Source organism: Drosophila guanche, unplaced genomic scaffold (assembly GCF_900245975.1).
Source record: "Drosophila guanche unplaced genomic scaffold, DGUA_6, whole genome shotgun sequence".
NCBI lineage: Eukaryota > Metazoa > Arthropoda > Insecta > Diptera > Drosophilidae > Drosophila > Drosophila guanche.
Window position 1 is genome coordinate 5,812,550 of NW_022995749.1, and position 21,208 is coordinate 5,833,757.

Genomic DNA, 21,208 nt, shown 5'->3' on the forward strand with positions numbered 1-21,208 from the left:
ATTTATGATAATTGTTATCTTTAGTGTTATAATTTATTGATTTTTATGGCGTGCACGATTTGAGATTGTAAGCTAAGTTATATGATTTTGATCGCTGTTAAGAAAATTCGAAAATTCATTAACATTTCCGAGATCATGATCTGCGATACTAATTTTTGTAAAAATTGATATTTTTCCTACGGAAATTACAGTTTTTATCACCACACAAGATCACTTCTTAGTCAAAATCTATTTAAAATTATTTGATTCAATCAGTTTGAACTTCATTTTTGAGCAGAGATAACATTTTCTGTATTTTCCCATACAAAACTCCTAAACGATCAAAGTCCCCAAAATCAACTTGCCTTCTCCATTGATCTGCAAACCCGCCCTCTTTTATTTCCACCCATATAAAGCACAAACTATTTTCTCTGCGGACAACCCATAAACTAAATACCAAAATCCGCGTGCACTTAACGCATCAACTGGCTGCAACACCGAATAAGAACCCCGAAAACGAACCCACGAATGCGAGAAGAAAATGATGACAAGCGCGATGAGAATTTATATGGGAAGCCATAAAGAAAGGCGACGGCATAAATAACATAAGGCTGAACCGAAGCGTTGCAGTCTCCCAAAAACATGAAGAAAGATCTCTCTACCATGCCCATTCCCATCGAGTGTGTGAGAGGCTGCCACACGCGCAACTAATTAAATTAAAGGCGATCGGTGCAGCGACAACGAATATGTTGGGTGGGTGTTATGTCGCGGGTTGCCCCTTCCTCCCGAAAAAACTACTTTGTGTGTGAAATTTATGTGCAATAATTTAAAACGATGATCGAGTGCGATGTTCGGTTCCCACACACCCCCGTGCGGGAACCTAGACGAGCAACAACAACAACAAATTGCACCCACTTTCCATGCGAGTGTCCGAAATTGGCAAACAAAAAGAGCAAAAACGCCTTTGGTTCTGCCTTCTCCGTGGGTGAGAGAGATCGGTTTCATTTCATTTCTGTTCATTTCATTTCGCTTTTATGGAGCAAGTTCAGTTGAGTGACCCCCGCAGTGGCACACATGTGTGTGTAGGACAATGTGGCATGGCACGCGACTTGCACACATCACGTGGGACCCGTCGGCGGTATTCCGTCTCCAGTTCGGTTCGGTTCTCGCTGGCTTCGGGTTTCGTTTTGCGGTTGGGGTCCTCCTCCACAAATTCTGCGTGCTCTTGGCATCGACAAGTGTACAACGTTGGGGGATGTCGACGTAATGTCTGGCCGTCTCAGCGTTTTGTGTTTTTGCGGGGGTTGTGTTGTGCTTTTCCCACACACCGACATCTCCAAGAGAGAGGCTGGTCACCGGCAGGCCGGCCGGCACATCCACCCACCTGCAGCAGCCAGCAGTCAGTCGGTTGAAAGATCTGCCAAATGTCGGTCATTCCACAAGACATTCTGAGACCGAGTTCAAGGGCGGTTGTTCTACAAACAAACAAAAAACAGAAAAAACCTTTTGGCACACGCCAGAGGCACAACAGCAGCGGCAGTGGGATAACCACATGGAGGCGTCTGTGGCACGCTTTAATCTTTCGCTCTCTCTCTCTCATCGCTCTCTGGGTGTGTGTGTTGAACGCCTCGTCGCCATTTTGGCCCACGTATTCTTTGGTGCTGCTAAATTGTGGCCTCTGCAACTTGCACTTTTAATATCTGCTGCAATGACAGAGGGTATAAGTTCTAGTTTGGGGCATGTTGTTTTGGTTGCCTGCTGCCTTATTCACTCTCAGAAAAATCAGTTTTAAAAGCGTGAAATCGAAGAGGGAATCCCAGTACCTCGCATCCACAGGTACCTCCATTGTCTGTATAAAATGTTCCTTCCTTCTGCATCTAGTACCGATGCGTAGATGTCATTGTCGTGTCTGGTCGTGTGCCGCCACAAATAAATCAACAACATGTTGGCCTGACTGCTGCCTGGCTGTTGCCTGCCTGCCTCTATCTCTCTGTGGCATCCGGTTCGCCCATGGCTCAAAAATATTTTCTTATAGGCACAAGATTTTTTTTGTATTTTCTTCACCTTTTATTGCTTTTTATTATTTTTTATCTGACATTATGCAAACGGCGACTCAATCAAGGCATTTTATTAACGCATTTTCGAGGTTTTAATTTGCAATATGGAGAGACCCAACGATGTCTGCCGCAAGGACGTATTGTTGGCGCTGTGTTCTTTTTTTTTGTTTTTTTTTCGTTTCTTTCGGGTTTTGGGCCATGTGTCGAGTGTTTCTGTTTGTGAGGCTGCAGCGCCACAAAACATGGCAGTCAACAAATTTACGACATAATAATTTACATTTATCTGCCTGCAACGAGGCAGTCAACAAAAACAACAAAAAAATGGATACCCAATGTGTGAGACTGTGTGCGTTTCCATAGCAAGAAAAGGATAAGAAAATCTTTGCACAAGTCGAAGTGAGAATGTCCTGAAGGGGATCTCGAAGTAGAGTAATTTAAAATATGGAAACTTGCTGACAGATCGAAGATGACAGGTCAAAATTGTTCCTTGAAATCAGTTTGAAATAATTTATTTAAAATTAAAATCATTTAAAAATGAATCAATAAAAATTGTGAAAACTATTTTAAGGAGCTCAAGGACACATATATGTAAGAAATTGTAAAATCAGGGCAGCTTTAAAGCATTTCAAAACTCTGTGCCCATTGATTTTGAGTCCCATTTTGAACAGAAAAACATTTTTAAAAGAATATTTAATTCTGCTGGTGAGATTTCCAATCTCAAAGTTCATAATCTCACCAGTTTTTATGGTTTTATACAAAGAATATTCTATACCCAAGAGATATACGTTAACAAATGTTGAATATATTCTTCCATAATTAAATGAGTTCCAATGGGGTTTTCCCGAAATAATTTCCCAATCTAAATGCTATCCAAGTCAACACCTTTCGCATACCTTCACAATCCCATTCCTTTGCCAAATATATATTTTTTTTGGTAAGTGTATCAAAAGCCAGCGCCATGTTGTTTAATAAGTTACCTTCTTGCGATATGTCGAAGTTGCGACGTCAGAGCCACAACAGCCACAGATCCCAGAGTCAGCGAGACAGACGACGACGGCGTCGCCTCTTTATCAGTTTATTACTTGGCAAACTTTTCATTTTAATATCATTTCGCATTTGCGCAATGCATTTGTTGTTGTTGCTGCAGCAGTTGTTGTTGCTTTTGAGCGACTTTTAATTTTGAACGCCTTCTTATGGCAAGGCCTCGGCCTCAACCCCACCTCCCTGCCCAGGAGCTCCACGGATCCACAGATCGTTGGTTGGTTGCGCGACGGCAACGTGCAGAAAAATATGATAAATGTTTACCGGTTTTTGTGTTTTCTTTTCTTTTTGTCCCTCTTGTCAACCGGTAAGCAAATGAAACAAAGTAATGCAATGATTCCTCACCCTAGGACTGGAATTATTTCTGTACATCAGATGAAACCTCGTACTTGAGTTGAATTTCTTAGTAGCAAAAAGACGTGCCATAAGAAAATTCTTGAAAAATTCGAATTTTTGCAGGTAGCCAAAGCCAAGAGAGTACGAGTATATTTCTTTCTCTTCTGAGCAAACGAATCAATAAAAATGTCTCCGAATTAAAACTAAATAACAAGAGTATAAATATAAACAGCTTTGTCTTTTTAGCGATTTAAAATAACTAAGAAAAATCATCCGAAAATGACTCAATTTTAATAATTGTCTGATTTTCGAATGAAATTTGTTTTCTACATTCTGTGGAGAACCTGAAGAGAATTTAGAACCTGAGAGTACACAAATGTGGTAGAGAAATAAAATAGATGTCTTCCAAAGTTATAAAGTCAAGAAAGGAAAAGCTTTTCATTCATAGAACATCCACATAGAACTTTTTACTATGACAGCTGGTATTATCGCCGGTATTATCGCCGGTTTTGTCGCTGATTTTGTATGACAAACTTTGAACTTGTCTACTGGTAGAGAAAATACATTTTCCCAGAGTTCAAAGTCAAGGAGAGAAAAGCTTTTCAGCTACCTTTATCTATATTTTTTTATCGCTCTCTCTCTCTCTCATTCTACAGTTCTCTTTCGACTTGGCGCTCTTTCTACAACTCTCTTTAGATCTCTCTCTTGTTATACGCATTTCTACAACTCTCTCACCCTCTGTGGCTATGCCCGAAAATCGATAGAGCTAAATATTACCGGCATTATTCTCCTGCAAAATTCTGCAACCATTTCTCACTCTCTTTTCCTTTAGGGTGGCTCTCTACCTACCTCCATCCTTTTTTTTCTTGCTTGCGTAGATATTTTTATGAATGAAAAAACGCCACCGAATTCATAGCATACTTTGTCGGGCGCCTGTGTTGCCTCTGTGTGTGTGCCCGTGTTCCTCTGTGTGTCTGTGTCCCTCTGGGGGTCTATGTGTGCGTGCCTGCATATGCGGAAGTTTCCTATGACGAAAGCAAATGCCTTCTCCTTTCCCCCTCAGCAATGTCCTTGACTGCTGGAAAGTTTATTTCCTTTTTTTGTATACAACAACAGGTGGCAATTTTAAAGCTGTCTCCTCATGCTTTTGGGGGCTTGGGTGCTTTTCGAAGCGCTCATTTCCCCCACCACAGCCGGCTCTCCGTTGACGTAGTTTGAGCGGCGACAAAGTTGCGCGACAAGCCATAAATTTTCATTTAGATTGCTGTACAGTTGACACTAGACCGCTAAAAATAGTTCCCCCCATAGCTTGAGGGAGTGTAAAAGGGTTTTTCATGCGAAAAAGTGGTGCAAGAAATTGTTATTATACCCAATGGGGGTAATCAGAGGTACAGGAAGTAAGAAGCTATGAATAATATGTTGTTCCTTCAAGAAGAAGTAGAGAAAAGTCGGAATTTTTCAGAACGACACAGCTGGCTTTTTTTCTGGGTTTTTTGCTCAAAAATAAATCTTTCTTGCATTTGGCAAAATTTATTTGGTAGAAAAAATAATACAAAAAGAAGCTTTTAACAGTTTCCCATACCGGGAATTGAACCCGGGCCTCCCGGGTGAGAGCCGGGTATCCTAACCACTAGACAATATGGGAGATGATAGATACCGCTTCACATATTTTCCATAGGCAACGTAGAATATACTAAAGAACTATTTTTAGGAACTTTTTAGGAAGGAACTTCACGAAAACCTTTTCCACATCTAAATTGATCGTTTGTAATTGAGTGTCAAGCAAAGTTCGTTTATGTTTTGATCAATTTCCTAACCAAAATATATGTAATATGGAAAATCCTGTTCCCCCCTCTAGAAGGCAATTTTCTGCACCATAGATTTTGTCAGCTCTCAGTCTGAAATTTAAACTAGAGATGCAGCTATCTTATACACGTTTCTCAATGTTTAAATATATTTTTCTACAATATTAGTCGGGTCTCAGAATATTTAAGTCACCTGACGTGGCTCTCTAGCGCCCGGTTTCGTATGTGTTTATCTCTGGCGATGATTAAGCCAGCCAGAGCAGCCAGCAGCAGCCATGAAACACTTTGCATTAACTTGTTTTCGTGTGGCTCTCGACGCAAATGCTACCATAAATGGTGCGTGTGTGCCGTCAAGAGGTTGAGAGAGAAGCGCAAAACCGCAATTAAGCACAAATCACAAAAGTTTGCCCAAAATTGGACACAAGACCAAAAGGCCAAAAGGGAATTCAACCAAAAAGCAAAGAAATGAGCGCATGATAAAGCCGAAAACAGTGACAGAGGAAGGTTATAGAGAACGAAGTTTGAAATACTCTTAAAGATGTAAACTAATGAGGAAATATTTAACAATAGGAATCGGTTTTAGCTATAGAAGAAATTGCTTTCTATTGATATTTTGTTTTCTTCTGAAGCTAATTTCCTTTTCTCATTGCAAACCTCTGCTTCATGTCCGCATTCCCCTTCTTTAAAGGGCATTCCCGAAGCTTAAACAAAATTTGTGATGCCTACTTTTGACCAAATTTGGTCTGTGACATTTATCGCTTTTTGTATCTTCTTTCATTTTCTTACTTGACCCGTTTTTCAAGCCTCAGCTTTTAAAAATAAAATGTTAAAAATTAAAAATTATTAAGTGTCTGACATTTTATGTAAGAGGTTTTATTTTTGCTTTTGGGGGGGTCTGGAAACTTTTGAATGGGTCATGGAAAGAGAAGTGGCTGCCGCTTCTTCAGACACTTTTTATATATCGCCTGTCTGTCTGTCTGTCTGTGCCACACACTCTACAGCTGTACATGGATAGGTGCTGCTGCGTGCAACACACACGCCATTTGACTGCATTCACTGTTAATTAAGAACAACAACATCCACAATGATTCATTCTGTTTGCAGTTTTAAGACTTTTCCACTTCGTGTTCAGCATTAATTTGCCGTGAGATTATCAGACATTAGAACGGAGGCATTAAAGTGTCCCACAAAATCATCAAGGAAATGTAGAAATCATCTAACAATTGCAGTTGACTAATGGACAGAGTCTCGAGGCGAGGGATACTCTTTAGAGTATAAGCCATGAAGGATGTGGCTGTTATGTTTAGATAAACAATAGACGAGCTACCCAACAACTTTCTGTTGAACTTAATTTTAATTTTCTAGGATTTTTTTTCTCTCATAATGGTTTACATTTTGGTCAAAATAGTCCTGGGATAGCCGCTTAATAATAATAATAAAAATAAATCTTGAAGTGGCTTTCACTTCGAACTGGTGGTCAAGCTACTCTCTCTACACTGCTAAGCCACACTGGAACAATTTTATTAATTTATTAAATGTAGTCTTTCCTTAAGAAATAATTTATTAATAATTGATAATATGAATTATATATAGGATTACCTTATCTCTTGACTATTTCCGGTTTTAGTATGTATTTGCATCCGTGGAGTGGCTAAAATAATAATAAAAAATTCATGAGAAAAAGAGTTCTCGTCGATAATAATGAGTATATTTCCACTTAATGGCAATGTTGGCTAGAGAAAATTGCATGCCTGTACAGCCAGCCTAGGCATAATTACAATTTGCTTGGCATTCCCCAATTTTCTATTAAATTCCACAGAAAAATCCATAAACATACAAAGAGAGACCCTGTTTTCTTATTAGATAGTGTATACATTTTTTTGGAATGCAAAAATGTCACTTTGGCAAAAAAGAAATTTCATGTTTCAAATGCAAAATAAAAATAAATAAAACCTGGAAGCAGTTGGAAAAGAATCTACAAAAAAACACTATTTGAAGTTATTTTCGCCACACACAGAACTTGTGGCCGGCCTGACACTCGTCTGTGTCATTGTTGAAAGTGTAGTTGTTGCAAGTTGTTGCTGTTGTTGCAGCGTGCGCCTGTAAAGTGTTTGTGCATGCCACACGACGATTCTGCAACAGCAACAAAAACTAAAGGAACGCGAATGAACAATATGTAGGCGTATTTTGATTATGATAAACTGGCGAATTATGTTGTCACTTTGCATTTTTCTTATAGAATGAAATTATATTTTATAAAGCGCTTCTCGCTTTCTGCGTCCGTCTACGTCTCTCTTTGCTCTGTCTCTTTGCACTCCACTCAAGAGAGTTCTCCGTTGGCTTTTAAAGACTTGGAAAATATTTACATGTCATGGCATTTGAAGGGATTTATGTGGCCCCAAATGGTAGACTGTAGACGGAGACCTGCCTCCTGACACTCGTAGACGACGGATGAAAAATGACAAAAAACTGAACACAAAACAACAAAAACTCGGGCGTATTTTCAAGGGGTATTTCTTGTATGTCTATACCCAAAAAAATATACATTTCTTTTACCAATTTGTTTGGCTTAACCATGGGATAAAAAACTATATAGAAAAAGTCCAAGAAAAACGTTTATTCCGCAGATATTTCATATATCCTCCATGTAAATTCATAATCTCTATTTGTGTGTTCTTCTGCTCTGTTTTTGTATCCACGTCTAAAATTAGCGTCTTGCAATCTATTTATAACATTTCACGCAACGAATATTAGCTGTTTTGGTTGATTATTGGCACACAACAAAAAAAATAAGCCCCCCAAAATACTTTCCACTAATTATTCCGCCAAAGACGACGTCAAGTTCATGAGAATTGAGGAAAAACTATGACGTCGCTAAACAAAAAACCCACACGGAAAAATCCAAAAAGATAGAACCGAGAGAGCGAGGAAAGATTGAAAGAAATAAACAAAATCTATCTATAGGTCGATGTTCTAGTAGTTTTGTTTTCCTAAATATAGGATTGCAATTTTTGTGGGGTTCATCATGGGTGGATGGGATTAGGAAAAATGTTCTATAAATATAAGAAAAAAAGAGAAATAAAAGCGGAACGCGGGAAGCGAAAAGCGAAAAGCACTGGGAAATGGGGCACTAAATCAATAAAAACTTTTCAAATACTTCTTTTCCGTGTGTGACACACTTTGGGTTTCTTTTTCGGACAAGACTGCAAACATTAAAAATTACAAGATCTACAACCCAGGAATGTTTCGTCGTCTGAATGTGTATCTATATATCTATAGAAGTATATATACAAATTAATGGCAATCTGGCAGCGTAAACACGACACGAATTTGTTTCATTTCGTCCCATTGTCACAGACCCAGAGATAGTTTCGTGTCATTAGCCCGAAAAGATGCGGAGGAAGAATTCTTCTCTTGGAAAAATTAATGATGCAACTTTGTGTGGCACACGGAAGTGTGTCATGGATTTCCACACTCACTCGAAGCAAAGAATCTGCTCATTAGTTGCAGGGCGGCCCTCGGCATACTCCAATATTGGAAATTAGTTCATTTTGGTACCGATTTCCCGGTTGCCAGGCCCCCCGTTTGTCGCTCTTTTAATCAAAAAACCGGGAGATATATATCCCTCCCTCTGGTTCGATATCTATCCACACAGACAGAGAGACAGACATTCCCTAGTGGACTCTATATTTAGCCATGTGACATCCTACTACTCGTATATATCCGAGGAATATCGGCGTAGATTATGCTTGATTGACGCACAAGAGCGGGAGGCAAACTGTGACGCTGCCTTTGGGGGTTATCTTTTATCTTTATGTTCCCATAATTTTCGGTTATCAGTAGAGTCCATCGCTCTGTGACGTCCATGCAATTGATATGGAAAACAATGTCAAAAAAATATTGCAAATTCATGTGGAGTATAAAAGGTTTTAGCGGGGAAATTTAGTGTGGAAAAATTGAAGAGAAAAAGGCTACTTTGTAGAGGTCTATGGGAGATCTGTAGGAGAATTAAAGACCACAAAATATGGAACATTTACAGAAACTTATGGCTGTTGGTTGGCAAAAGAGCTTTCAACTTTAAAACTATTTCTTTCTGCAAAAAAAGTCCCCTCTTAAACCATCCAATTGCTCAATCATCCTTATAATCCAATGACTATATCCGCCCTAACAGCCTAGAAACACACACCTAAAGTCGTCTATTCACAGCCAAAAACTACAAACCAAGCAACAAAAAAACAAAGAATAATCAATCATAAAATAAAATGTAGAATGAAAATTAAAGAAGAATGGGAGAGGGCAGAGGCAGAGGCAGAGGCAGATGCAGCGCATACAAATATTGCGCATTTGTCACAATTCTAAAATTAAGAAAATGCTCCAATAATAACCTCCCGTTGCCATTCCAGTCCACCCATCGCTCCATCTTCGCTCGACAACAAATCGTAATATAAACTATCAACGGCATTTAGTGGGATTAACTTTTTGTGGCCGAGTGAGGCAGAGACACAGACAGCGTCATAAATATCCAAATGAGAAATGTGAAAATGAAAATCGTTCGCCATGCCTTGCCCCATGCCTCACACGCCTCATAAATAAAACCATTAAAATGGAATTCAATGAATTTGTTCTCTCAGTCGCACAAAATGCAATATACAAATCCATCAACAAGAAGACACAAAAAAATAAAGAAAAAAAACCAAAGAAAAAGATGGAACGGAATCTATTTTTTGATTCAGGCAAATTTCACCCAATTATTTGTAGTTTTGCCAATCATTGTTTTGGCTATTTTTGGGTTGAGATCTTGCACGTCATCAACTGCTTGCCACAATCGAGCAAAGGGGCAGTGCTGCGGTAGTGCCCAAAATATACCTTAACACAGGCAAAAAAAAAAATAAAGAAAAATCTCCTATAAATAGACACAAAACAAGAAAACAATCGACGGGATGGGATGGGATATGCTCTTTGGCTACGTGAGCATCTAAAGCGGGAAAAGCTGATTAAGCGCCACAGAATTTTATGAACTTGGACGTGAAAAATCATGTGTACACCACACGAGTACACGGCGTACACACACAAACACACATTGCTGATGATGATGATTATATTTGTAATTATTTTGCGCTATTTTCACGCTGCGCTTTTCACGTCATTCCTCACGCGCGCACAGGAGAGAGCTAGATAAAGAGAGGTGGAGAAGGAGAGCGGTGGGAGAGTGAGTTGTATTCCATCGATCGATTAAGATTTGGCTTTTAATTGTTTACTGACGTCCTCTTTGAATTATGGAGAAAAATAAGAGACTGTGGTTTACCTTTTAATGATTTAAAATGCAAAAATTCTTTTATGCAAAAGAATAGCCAAAATATATAAGAGAAATAAATAAATGAAATATACCACAGCTCAAGCACTTTTAGGCCAAAAAACCCCACAGAACATAGCTTAAATAAAAACTCAACATACTTTTAATTTTACACAAAGAAACAAAACAAAAATCCAGGGTATAAATACACAAACTAAAAGCTAAATTTGTAGATAGCTCTGTGTATATAGAATGGACCCCCTGCGCTGACTTTGGCCAATTTAGGTCTTGTTTCCCTCTGCGGCACACGAGAGCAGCTCTCTTTCTCTTTATCTCTGCCTTTCCTGCTGCTCTCTTTTCTACAATTATTTTGGTCTGATTTTCCCACAGCTGATTAGGCTGTGATTTTCCCCACACACACCAGCTGCTGTCAATCTCAGTGCAAAAATTGTTTCTACGTCTTTTGGCGGAAAATGATGAACAAATTTTTAATTTGTTTTGGGTATTTTGTTGTTGTTTTTTTTGTATTTCCGATTGGAAAGCGCTTTTTATATTTAGTTTTTGTGAGTGAGGCACGCGTTTTATAATTAGAAACAGGAGATCAGCGAATGAGTGCGAATGAGTACTCGTAATTATAGCAAAAACAACAGTCAAAACATTCAAAACATTCATGCAATCTATTTTCGATGACCCACTTTCACCGCTGAGCAGCTTATTCCTATTTGGGAACATATCCGTTTGGACTTCAATTTGATTTGAGTTATTATTTATGCGTTTATTCATATGTTGTTTTGGTGCCAAAACTCATACAATTTGCAATTAGACAAAAGCCCCAGCCAGTCGCTCGCTTTGGTCAGTGGATGTGGATTGGCTGTGGGCAGGCAGATAGGCAGACAGGCAGCTGCTAAACAATTGCCAGACATTTTGGGGGGCTTTCCAAACACTGTTGAGATACTTGCGACAGATGGGCAGAGGGAGAGAGAGAGATGATGCAGCTGGATTAGTATGGATTGTAGAGTGTACAGTGAAAGTTGAAACTATTTTTTAAATTTTATATTTATGCGATAGTCTGAAGATTATTCGAAAATATAAGCAGAAATATTTTAAAATATGTAATTGAAATTTATATAAATATTTTACTCTTTTTAAAAATATTTTTTCCATTGGATTTTTCCAAATTGTGACTTTCTTTCTGTGAAGAACTTTAATATAGTTAATTTCCTTAACAAAACCTTGCCATCTACGTCTTATTTCAAGCCAAGATCATATGATATCTTATGATATAAATACCCTTTAAACATATCAAGTTTCTATGTGTACAATTTTGGCGAAATTCCATGGGAATATTCCTCATTTATTAGACTCTAAAAGATTCCAAAGACTTTTGCATCTGGTGCTCGGCTCCGCAGCAATTGACTTTAATTTGCACAACCATAAATCCTGCCCCCATCGCTCGGTCCAAATGAAATATTTCATCATAAATCTGTAGCAATATATTTAATTAGACTAATTACTTAAATTTTTTGCACAGCAGACTCGTAAAAAAAACAAACACCAAGCAAAAAACAGACACAAAAAAATCACAAAAAATAATCAAAATAATTAAATGAAATTCTCACCTCATTTTCTTGCCTCATAAAAATGGCGCCTGGAATTACGAACTGTAGCTCCACCGCCCACTGTACACACAGTGTCTCCACTGTATCTGTATCTTTGCATCTGCTCTAATTCCAACCAATGGAATATTTTTTGTGTTTAAATTTCTAATTTGTGTCTCTGTCCCGACTGATGCTGCTGTTGACTGCAACAATTTACGGCAAGATGCCAAGATCATAAAGCATATTATGATGCTCATAAATTAAATGAAATAAAATCTATAGAAATATTCCCAAAATTTATTTATGAACAAAAAAAATACGAAATGGAAGTAAATAAAATTCAAAACTTTTTTGACAATTTACAAGATGTGAGATTTAAGCATTATCAAAACGGTCACAGCACATATAAAAAGCCCCTCCAAAATATAGATATGAATGTACATATATTTTTTGTTGTCTATATAAATTTATTCACACCTCAACTCCCGGCGGGGACGCCCACTTGGGGCCATTGGTTTATAGCTCTCACCTCGTCTCCATAGACGACAAACAAAATGAAGTTGTGTTTTTTTCGCTTCTTGCGTAATGCGCAGCAGCAGCAGCAGTCCGACAGTCAAGTGTTTTTCAATCGTCAATCCACTTGGTAAAAAGGGAGCCCCAAAGCCACACGATTGGTGGCTGACTGGCTGGCAATTGAAAACAAAACAATTTCTATGTTTCTGTATTTCCGAAGGCAAGCCAAAGTCTTGCCAATAGAAAGATAGATGGAAACACAATAAAAGCTGCAGAGAAGAGATGAATACTCTTAAGCTACTTTTTGTCTATAATAAATGTGTTGCAGGCAAATTATTTGATATAAATACGAGGTATGGTTATAATATTGATCACCATATCCATGATTTATGTGGAAATATAAATTTAAAACAATTAAAATGATTTAAAAAAAGAGAAAAATGGAAAGGAATTGCGATATCAAATGAATGCCCTTTCCGTTTTCTGCTGTCCCTACAAACACAATCCCCAAACGAAAATGCCCTCTCTGCCTAGTGTATCCATAAAAAGCAATACAATATTAAAAAAGTATCTTACAGATGCGAGTATATAAGAGTGAGAGCTAGAGCCATGGCTATACCTAGAGCAAGAGAGACAGAAACAAACAAGTTGCAATGCTGCCACAGTCAATACGCTTTTAATTACAACCTACGCTACGCGAGCCACAATCTCCCCTGCCCCTGCCCCTGCCCCTGTCCCTGCCGAGGCTGTAACTCAAAAGTTGCCCTAACAAAACACAAAAACTTTTCACCATTTATGGCAACAGACACGGACCTTGGCTAAAAGACAGAGACACAGCCACAGAGAGAGAGAGAGGGAGAGAGTGGAACTCTGGTTTGGCATTGATGCGCCCCTCTCGAATGTTGTGTTTGTGTTTTTGTTGTTGTTTTATGTTGTATCTGTGTATCTGTGGCTAGGCGCGTGCCATGTGTCATCTGACTTGCGACTTGCGACTATCTAACGCCTCTGCCTCATCAACAGAGGCAACAGGCAAACAGTCGTCTGCGGTCTGGGTCTGGTCTCTCCCCATTGACCCACGCATTGACTCTGGCAACGTTCTCAATGAGATAACAACACACACGGCCCGAGGAAACCCACACACCAAACTACAGCACACACGCAGATCCAATTGGCATATAGACAGATATAGATATCAATACATTAATGGATATTCATATAGATCTAAGGCCACTCTAGACAAGAGAACAAAGTAGGAGAAAATTAGGATTTAGATTTAGATTTTTGCTGGATTTTTGGTTGGTTTTGTTAGGCAAGAAAAGCAAGACAGTGCACACAAATTCCCAATAAATCTCTATTTTATGCCACCATAAAACCTTCTTTTTTTCTTGCATTAATTTGCAAATGCAACAAAAAGCAGCAGCAGATTGAATGCCCTGCCTTTTGGGTGTGCTGCCACCAAATTGAGGAAAAAGGTGCAGTTACAGCATCAATCAGAGACAGCTACCAGTCATCACCTGTGGATGTTAAGTCCACCCTCAATCGACGCGTTTCAATCCAATCCCCCATTCATGTCCATCTTTGGCTGAAAACAGCAATCAAGCAGGCAGGCAGGCAGGCAGCCAGTCAGAGCCAATGATTTATATATTGGCTACAAAAATGTATTTATAAAATTGTTTTCAACTATTTTCGTGGGTGTTTCGTCAGGGGCTGGGCCACCTCAAACCTCAAACATCAACCGGCTCTCCTCTCTCTCTCACACATCACAACACCACAACAGAAAAGAACAGAACAGAATCGTTGATGAAAATCGTTACGCGAATGTGGCTATTAATAGGGTAATGAGTTTTCCTTTTTTTCCTTGGGTCGTCTACAGGTGGCTTTCCCTCTCTCTCTCTCTCTCTCTTGGTCGCACCTTAAGCCCTTGGTATTCGACTCATTATCGAGTATATTTTGGCATCATGTGAGGGCTAAAAATAAATATATTAACGTTGATTCTTTTCCTTTTTTGTTTGGCTTAAACTTTCACGAAAATGAGGCAAAGTTCTATTTTTTGGCTGTAGCTGTATCTGTATCTGTGGCGGAGGTATCTTCTGGCTATCTCTGACGTTGTCAGAGAAAACGTTTCCCAGGTGTTTATTTTTAGGTCATGGCGTGTGCTGCTGCTCTTGCTGTTGCTGCTGCTGCTCACCCCAAAAACTGTGTCTGGGTTATGTATCTTTGTGTCCGTAGCCGGTGTGGCGATCATCTGACCGATGAACTACGCGTGCCGCATGCCTCTTGCCCCAAATGGCATACACCCCTTCAGTTTCCTTTATTTCTGACTTGATTTTCACACATTTTTCGTTTGTTTATCTGTAAGATACAATGCGGAATGCACGATTCGCGTGTGCAACCTTGTCCTTAACCTCATGACCAGAACAACTACTGTCTGTCTGTCTGTCTGGTCGGCCTGTCTGTGCGCCCGAATTATAAACATATGAAGTCGAAATTCCAAAGAATCCGGAATATACTCGCCACTGAAATGCTGTCAAAATGCAGTTTTTGGTTGAAAAATTGGCAGTTAGACAAATGAAAATGCGGTTGCAACACACAAGGAAGACATATTTTGGTTCATTTAAAAGCATATTTTCGGTACAGTAAATTATGAGTGCGAAATATAATGATCCACAAAGAAGATCATAAAAGAGGCAAGGCAAAAGCTGCAGGTTGTTAAAAAGATTTGACTGATCTTTACGAGTAAGCGTAGTGTAAGAAAATATTAAAGGATTATGGCCCAAGACAGCATTACAATTTGTTAAAATTAAAATTTTGCTTATATGGGGCAGCAACTTACATATATTTAAAGAGCTATTATTTTAATATTAATGGGTCTAAAGCATATAGAAATCGGCTAAGATAATACAATTTTTTAAGGGAGACTTAAATACAAACCATCAAAATATGTTCCCATTGCATAACATAATTTTGGTAGAAATAAACAGGTTTGGGAAGTAGAAAAATCAATAAATTTAAAACTAAATGAACCACAACAATGAATAATATTCAAGACCCTTTAAGACCCTTTTCTTCAGTCAACCTGCTCGTAAATGTTTCATTCTTGTGTGAATTTTGTAGAATAAATTCCCACGAAACTCATTTAGCGGAACATTGACTGAATCACACAACTCTTGACCCCTCAAGTTCCAAGATTTTGTTAGTATGCAAAAAACATGTCAAGCGGAAATACAATTTGAATATTTCTTAACTTTTTTTAAGAGACATTTAACTCAAAAACTCAACACAAATTTAAGCTCATCTGGAAAACAAATCCCAAAAATCCCAAAAAATGAACTCAAATGTACTCCAAACTATATAAATCCATGAAAACTGTATGCAATACGCCGTAAATCCCTTAATTTATCTCCAAAATCATCAGCAAATGAACCACAAAATACCTCAAATAACATAAAGCTGTGCAAAGCATCCCAAGGCTACTCAATTAGCAGAATTAGACTACAATTAGCCCCAATAAAGGGGCTACCCTAGACAACCCTTGAACTGAAAGTTAAACAAAACTAACACCAAGGCCACTCAATTAGCAGGGACTTTCCTAAACAAATGTCTCCTTCACACATCAAGGAGTTCTCGAGTGTCAGTGTGGGTCAACATTTGCCCGAAACCAATCCTACCCTACCCTAACCCGACCGCTCGTGTGTGCGCCAAAAACTATTCCCCGGATTTGCGTATTTATATATCGACCTGTAGACCTGTAGACCTCTAGACAGGCTGCTGCTGCTCCCTACAAAAAGGCTGTCCATAAATGGTCAAGTGAATCACAATTGTTTAAATATCCGTGGCCTCTGTCTGCCATGCAAAAACACAATTCGCCAATAGATTTCTCACATATTTTGTTTAGTTTTTTGGGTGTTTACGTCGATGCAGAAATTGCTGCCATTTCTAATGGGCCGCGCACTGATGACGTATTTTGGGAAATCATAACATTTGCCAGCCGCCAAAAAATACACACACTCTGCTCTCTTTCTGTGTGTGTTTGTGTGTGTGTTTAGGGGGGTACCTGTTGTTTTATTTTTACCTCAAAAACCAAGCGAAAGAGAGAGATGGATACAAAGAGAGGGAGCGCGCAAGCCAGTGCTGGTTTTTCGAATTCGAAAATTCACCACGATGTTCCCCACTCACAGATTTCTGTGAGAGAGAGCAAGCACAAAAGAGAGTGCGAGAGAGAGGGAGAGAGCCGGAGCGGGCCTGGCAAACTGTTGATTGGCTGTTCTGCGCCTGCGCAATGAAAAATGGCTGCAACAAAAGGGAGGCAACCAGACCTACGATTGGATCCGCACCGAAAACCGGCCGGCTATACGGGAGCTCCACATTGTGTATATGTATTACAGTGACGTCGGTCGAGCGGTTTCCCCACCACAGCTGCTGCTGCTGCGGGCTCTCTTTCTCTCTTGTTTCGAATTCGATTTTATTTAGTGGGGCGCGTGCCGCTGCCGCTGGCCGCGAGTAGGGGCACCATACACGTACGTTGTTTGTTGAGTTTTTCATTCATAAAAACCGAAAGAGGGCTCATCTCGTGCCTCAGTTGTGTTCGAACAAGCAAACGCGACGGTTGGGAATACCAAAAAAAAAAACAAAGCAGCAAAAAGCATAAAAGCTACAGCAAAGCCCACAGAAATTTCCAAACATCAAGAAAACTCCAACGGAAAATAATATCTAAAAAATCAGAAGATAAAGCCACAAATAAAAACCAAATAAATAATAAAAATCATTGTGCAGTGAATGAAAATAAAGTGTGTCTCCCCCTCACAAAAGAGAGAGAAAATTGTCGGTATAAAAAGTAAAAGTGAAAGGATAATTTCCATGAATGAAAATATGTTTAGACGTGAAATATTTTATTGATTTCTTGGCCGCCTCCTCGTGTGTCGTGTGAGAGCCTAGAGAGAACCTTTTTGGCAAACGTGAACAACACAAAAGCCAACCAAATAAAAGAAAAGCAACAACAAGAAAAGCTGTAGGAAAGCCGCTTGTCAAGAGGGCAAGAAGCGCAAAAGCCAAAGGCAAATAAAAACCCTTTGAATTCTTCAGCAAGTGCCATTGCGATCCAGGTGGGTTTTCAACATCCATTTCTTCAAGTGTACATCTTTTGGTGGAACAATATTTTCGTGTCGTGTGTCAAGTTTGGGCTTTTCCTTTGTGATTTTTCACTGAGTTATGAGGCAACAAATTTAAATTTATAGAATTTGGAAGGCAACATAAATTTCGACTGTGATTTGCGAGCGAAAATGTTTGTGTGTTTTATGGGAACATTTTATGTTTCGTTTATGTATCTGATTGGAATAATATGTGTATGAATGATGTTTGCTATAGAGGGAAAAAAATGCAGAATGGAATCGTTTTTGGTGGAATGATTTTTTTAAGAGGGAACATTTTGGAGATTCATTTATTATTTTTCGCTGCGAAAATTGTTGCGTGAAAAGTGCTTTGAAAACAAATATATTTGAGTTTGAATGTTTTATTGGCCCAAAGAGTGGAAGCATTTAAATTAATTTATCTGTGACTATAGAAAGTTTGCTAAAACTACAATTTTCAAACTTAAATATATCTGGAGCATTTCCATTAATATTGCCAGTTACATTTTCCTTTTGAAAATAATATTTACAAACTTTTTCAAATATATTTCTTATGATGTTTTGTACAGCCTTTTAGCCGCCAAAGCTATCCAATCCTCAGCTCTTTCTTACTCACTTCTGGTATTTCGTAAATCCAATTTTGTTTTTATTTCTCGCTTAGATTTTTGTGGTTGAAAGATATAAAAATTCATTTAACGCATAATAAAAATATCTGCGCGTTATAGCAGAGAGTGCACCTGAAGAGGCAACAAACAACAGACGACAGACAGCTTTATGGCCTGCAACATTGTATCTAAGTGCAGTGCTCTGTGTATATCTATTGCAGAATTTTTGTAATTAAATTATTGTCCTACACTTGGCGCTCAATTAAAGACAGAGCATATCTCTGGCCGCTCATTTCAGCTGCTTTTACAATTTAATGGCAAATAATGCAGCGTTCCGTGGCGCGTATTCACATTTGTATCTTTTACAACTGCATCTTTTATATTTGTTCGCCCCTCCCGTTTGATTCGGCTTTTTGCCGCTCAAGCAACTAATGGATTTCCGACTCCTTCTGCTGTTTGGAAAATGGAAAAACAATTAGCAAAATGATTTACATGCCGCCTCTGCCCGAAAACCCATAACCCACCGATAAAGGAAGAAATCATTTTTCTCACAATTTTTGACGTTAGACTTTTACCGCAATATTTAACAAAATAATTATGAGATGAAAACAAAAAGTGCCGACACATCAGAGTGTGTCGGGGCACCCAAAGTTCATTTAACACTTGCTGCTGATGCCGCCGCCGCAGTTTGTGCCAAATGGCACTTTGACATCCCCATACCACAGCCAGGGCTGCCGCCAACACAGCCCCTTCCTACCAAATGAATATACCCCCACCCGCTCCGTTCTCTAACGCAACTAAGTGGCCAGGCTTTAAGCTTCGGGCCGTCGGGAGTTTCGGCTGCCAAGTCAAACAGAGGAAAATGTTGTATTTAAGTGCCCACTAAAAAGGATTTTCAACAACCAAGCGAAATAATTTTATAAAAATATACATGGAATCCCTCATGGAATACTCTTTAAGGGCAAGGTAGTGCGATTTTGAGTGCGGTTTTGAGGGTAGAATTGCTTTAGCAGAGGAGTGAATCAGTTTTAAAGCTAATTCGGCAAAGATAACTTTTTCTAATGCTCAAAAAAATACTCCATAAAGCATAGATATTTGAATAGCCAAGATATTATGACACTTTTATAGGAACAACTAAACAAACATCACTTAAAAACTTTATTTTGTGCTGAAAACTTTGATTTTTCTTAGGAAATTCCATGTGATCTCCATGAACCATTGGAAATTCACTAACTTTTATATATTCCAAGAGTTTCCCTTGACTTTCAGTGTATCTACCGCTTCGGTGCTCTGTCTCCTTCCATTTTTCGTGTCTGGTGCCTGCGGCTGTTTATTTTCATTAATTGTTCTCATGAGGAAAACAGCAACAAGCGACGAACCCGAACCCGTAGTCGCCGCCGCCGCCGCTGCCGCTGCCAAACCAGAGCTGTTTTTGTTGTTGGCATGAAAAGTGTGACAAAGTGTTACGCATGCAAAAGATACATTTTCATCTTGTTGTTGTTGTTGTTGTTGTTGTTGTCCATGTTAACTTGTTGGACTCTCGGTAGGAGCTGGGGCAGATGCATGAGGGGCTATCCCGCTGTGTGAATGATGGACTTTGTTACCGCCTCCTCAACTTCTCCTCGGCCTGCTCCTTGGCTCCATTCCATCATCGTATTATTTTTTTCGTGTCGCATGCAACTTGCATGTTTTCTATCTATGTATCTGCAAGATACTTTTACTCCACAACACACACACAATTTGACTAATGATCTTCTCGCTCAAAGTTTCTCAAATTTCTTTTTTTTTCTTTACTTTTTTTTGTGTAATTTTTTATTATTTTATTATTTAGTTAAAGTGTTCTCAAGGTTGCCAGAAATCCACCAAATATGGCCATATGGCCATTGCATAAGCTAACAACAGCGACGGTGAAAAAAAATGTCTGTAGTTTATTTTTGGAGCCGTTAAGTAGCCAAAGGTCGCGACGCGTCTTTAATCCTCCAACGAAAACACAACAGCAGCTTTTCAGTTTTGGTAAGAGGAGATCTCTGGGTCAAAGAGCTGCTTGTGGCCTCACAGCTAGCTGCTGCCCCTTCGCTGTGATTTGCTTTTCCTCTCCGCAGATCTCCTACCTCCTCTCTCATTTGCCAAAGCAAACAAATTGGCGCCCCATCTATCGAAATGTTAACACTCTCAACACCGGACCCACTTCGTACCATAGAACCCCAAGATATATTTCTGGCCACAAGAGTCTGGCCGTCCGTGCCAACCGGTTCCGCAGAAACTTAATTAAAATAATATCAATATAACAATTTTTTCTCCTTGTTGAGGTTCTGTGTGTGTGTTTTTTTTTTTTACTTCTTCCTCAACGCAGCCGTTAAATGTATCCACACATCCATCTATATCTTGTTCCCTCTCGTGTGTCGCTGCCAATATTCATTCATGGGCAAAAGATCTTGACGTTATACTACACAAAAATAAAGAAAAATGCTATGCAAAAATATGCAGAGTAAAAGAAAAGACACGACAGAGCGGGGCTCTAGCGAACGTAGGCAGAGGCACACCACACAAGATTTACAATATACAATATACATAAACGTAGAGACGGATTCAGATTGAGACAGTGGCAAGTGGCTATAGGGGAAAGCGGCAGCTAGATTCGAGAGCAAGATCCGGAACATAAAACATAATGATCAGCGGCGGCAAAGATCGCAAAGAGTTGTAGTTCGCTGGGAGTTAGATATGAATGGTGGAATGTTCCATAAGAGATGCAGATTCTTAATGAAAAAGATCCAAAGTTCAAGCAGAAGAAGGAACAATTCTGTCATAAAATATACCAAGAAAACATCCTTCTATCATAGAAACCTCTTCTTGCT

At 39.1% G+C, this 21,208-nt stretch overlaps 1 protein-coding gene and 1 non-coding gene across 3 annotated transcripts in view; one reads left to right on the forward strand and one right to left on the reverse strand.

The window, feature by feature from the left end:
- LOC117585158 (dendritic arbor reduction protein 1) overlaps nucleotides 1-21,208 on the forward strand; it is a 45,534-nt gene that overhangs the window by 15,674 nt on the left and 8,652 nt on the right. The gene's annotated exons all lie outside the window — the stretch shown is intronic.
- Trnae-cuc lies at nucleotides 4,987-5,058 on the reverse strand. The gene has a single exon. It is a non-coding gene; the product is annotated as a tRNA-Glu (tRNA).